Here is a 3,748-nt window from a genome sequence, read left to right as displayed (position 1 = left end):
GTATATATAAAAATGTTTTTACGTTCTTCCCATACATTTTAGAGTATTAACAGGGCTAAAATGTTTTCGTATTTTTGTTCATCTAACAAACTTTATTGTGAAAACCTGTAGACAAGAAATAAAGCCAGCTCCTTATTGCAATTTGCACACTATACCTAGAAACAAATCAGAATTAGCTGCACATCATCATTTCTGTCATATTTGTAGGTTTGGATGATGGTGTGTTCGGTTTTTTTGATGGGACACTACAATATTTAGCGTTTTGGCGTGTCAGAACTTTGATATTTAAGTCATTTTTAGATTGACTCAGTACGTTTGTAGATAACCAACGTAGATGATCTTTGTCGAATGACTGAGGACCTACTTGAGTTAGACGGGAATGGTGTGATCAACAGCTAACCTCGAAGTCACACCTCAAGATCAGCACCTAATGTGGATTACCCTTTCGTCGTATCAAGGTTGGCTGCTTTAAAGACCGCACAACACAAAGGACGTTATTATAGAAATATATTGGTTAAATTGACCACCACGACATGGCATGGGCATGACGAGCGATTAACTGGTGAGCGTTTGTCGTTCTTGACCTTGACGGGAATCGATGTTCTGTTTGATATTCAGTGACTTGGTGAAAAAGACCGTCAGTGCTGGGATAGGAAGATGATGTCATTCTCAGTTTGCAGCAAATTCGCTCAGTCACGTAAACTGACCATTAGTGCGAACGATAATGTCGTCAGCCACAATTTGAACTGGACAGGTTTTAAGTCGTCGAGTGGTTGAACGGCCGATTGATGTGCCGAAATAATCTGTTAGATAGCAGCCACGAGGAAACAATAATTCATAAAACAAAGTACGTCATCGAAGTTGAAAAATTATAGTAGATCGGATGTGTAATATTGTCACATCAATGTAACATCGTTCTTACGTTTACTAACAGTTGCACTAAACGCCTTTTTGGGTATTGCTGGTGTAACAGTTGGATGTGTGAAGAAAAACATAAACGAGGACTATGGTTGGGTTCGTGTAGAATTTCGACTAAAACATTATGAATGTGGTTTGGAAAAAAAATGAAAATTCGATACAAACGAAAGGAGAACAAAGACCATAATGAAATACAAGTGGTACCATCTCAAAAGGAGTCAAAATATTGATGATATCCGCATCTGAATGAATCGAGAGGAATAAATCACTTAGGTGTGTATGTGGGGGGATTTTCACATGCAGAACTTTTAAAAACGTTCTTACAGTGATTAAAAATTGAAGTTAATGCATTTAATCATCAGTGCTTTATTACAGCACGTCAGAGATTCCACCATGTGACCTAAGAAGCTCTACTTCTTTCTTGGACTTTGTCTTTACACACGGTGATGACGTCGGTCAAATGACTTTCCCACCACATCTAAGTAGAAACGATCGTGCAGTCATCTTATTAAAGTTCATGGATGAGATGACCTGTCGAATAGTTACCACGGCCCTTCCTAACATATGGAAGACAGACATGGAGGCAATCAACTCTGCGGCATGGGTTGAAAACTGAGTAATTGACTCAGGGAAATCAGCAGAAGAGGCATGGACTCATTTCAGGCAGTTATACAATCAGGTAACTCAACCATATATGCCCTGGACAGTCACAAAGAAGAAGAAACACGTCCATCCCTGGATAGGCCGGGCTTTTCGACATTTAATAAGACAAAAGAAGAAATGTTGGAACGTTGCCATCAGCCTTGGCACATCAAGCTCAATGGAAGGCTACAGGTCGGCAAGAAGTAAGTGTGTGATTCAAATCGGTGAGTCTCAGAGAAAATATGAAATGCAGTTGGCACAATCTGCACTGAAGCAGCCTAAGAGACTATTCTCGTACATAAATTACAAAGCAAGGATGGAGTATTGGATTCTCACTTTAATTGAGGGAGGGTATGGATCTAATTTAATAGAGGCCGATTACGAAAAAAGTGTCTATGGCAAACTATTTTGTGGCGGTTTTCACCCATGAACCTCATCTAGACTGAGAACTTGACTGAAATACAAAGTCAACAAACCGTGTGCTCACAGTGAACTTTGATAAAGACAATGTGCTTAAGGCTCTTGGCACCTTAAACATGGAAAAGTCAACAGGACCAGATGAACTACATCCCAAAATCCTTAAATGAATTGCTGAATATATTGCCACACCACTGACTGTGATATTCGATATGTCACTTAACCAGGGTGTGTTACCCAGGGATTGAAACCATACAATTGTCACCTCAATACATAAAACAGGACCAAGATAACTTCACTCAACCTACAGACCCGCCAGCTGGCTCATCAGTGTCGTAGTTATAATACTGCGAATAATGGTCAAAAAGACCATAATGACATTTGTGGAAACCAGCAACTTGTTGACTGGTCTGAAGAATGGCTCATTCAGGAGAAAACTGGATACTCACAGAAGCATACTAGAAGAGGAATAACATAGGCCATAGGCCTTCTTTCCTGACTATACAAATCTGAATCTGAATCATTAGGTTTGGAAGTGTATCCCAATAAAGTTATATTATTTGGTCTCAATGAATTTTAAACGTGACAAGAATCTCAAGGTTTATGGAATGATATGGAATCATTTTACCCATGATTTCTTACCAGCTGCATAAAACCTAAAATGATCATTCTTAATATGATTGTTTACAGATATTTCATTATATTTCGGTTTGTGAAGTTCAGATTAATGCTTGAGAAGTAACTGAAATCATAACAGTAAGGAGAATAAGACGCAAAGTGCATGAATAGGCACAGTTAAGATTGGTGTGTCAAATAACCACTTTTAAGTAATTGAGTAATCTATCAACATGATGACATATACAAATATAATACGCTCTATTCTTGAATGAAAGATAGAGCCAAAATAAATAATTCATGGCTTAAGAACTTTCAAACGCCATGATTGATCGTTCATTTTGTTCAAGACATAGGTTGCGTAAGATTAACTGAACAACAGATCGATACAAAACTTCTAAAAAAGGAATGACGACTCGAAACAACTTGTCAAAAACCACTGTAGTGGTTAATAAATCCCAAAAATTAATAGCACCGTTTATAGTCTGATAAATGAAAGATAAAATATGCTACTTCCAGACAAGCGTAGAGTGGCAAAGTTTTGGTTGTAAGGAAATTATTGAGTATACCATGAATTTGAAGGCATGAAACTGAAACAACACTTGAATATGCCTTTTTATTCATTAAACAGTACACCATGATTACGTAACGACGTGCACCGTGTGCATGACATAAGTTTGGCCTGAACTCGACAATTGGTTATAATGACCTTGTCTATGATGTACAACCTTGACTTACATACTCCAATTCTATGGTGACCTGTGTTGACGCGCTGAACAAAAGTGATGCTTGACAGTCAACCAAATATAATCGACCTAGTGAAAGAGGTTCTTTGAATTCACATTTATATTTTTAGCTAGTTTTTGGAGTACTACCAACTTCACCAGAGTTGCCGTGCATTTACAGAAGAATCTCGCATATTTCATGGTGTGAACCTAGAGCAATGGAGGCCTGCATCAGATTTTAAAAAGAAGGTAAACTCAAAATCAGATTGCCTGAATTTTTAAAGCACAAACAGACTAATATCAAAGAGATTTTTTCTATGTCTGTTTAATGATTCAACGTTATAGATATTCATCTGTTCATATTTTTACGTACAACTTACTATATCTATGTGATAACAACGAATCAGCAAAATACGTAAACGTTGAAAGTA

The 3,748-nt window shown here is 37.5% G+C and overlaps 1 protein-coding gene across 1 annotated transcript in view; it reads left to right on the top strand.

Moving 5' to 3' along the window:
- Nucleotides 1–3,717: 3,717 nt before the first annotated feature.
- The window catches only part of Smp_066250 (hypothetical protein), a gene marked incomplete at its 3' end in the record, with an annotated part of 10,241 nt that continues 10,210 nt past the window's right edge, over nucleotides 3,718–3,748 (top strand). The window contains exon 1 of the mRNA XM_018796412.1: nucleotides 3,718–3,748. This exon is cut by the window's right edge and continues 194 nt beyond it.

The sequence above is a fragment of the Schistosoma mansoni genome, chromosome 2, assembly GCF_000237925.1.
Source record: "Schistosoma mansoni strain Puerto Rico chromosome 2, complete genome".
Taxonomy (NCBI): domain Eukaryota; kingdom Metazoa; phylum Platyhelminthes; class Trematoda; order Strigeidida; family Schistosomatidae; genus Schistosoma; species Schistosoma mansoni.
This window is presented reverse-complemented; position numbering and strand designations above follow the sequence as displayed.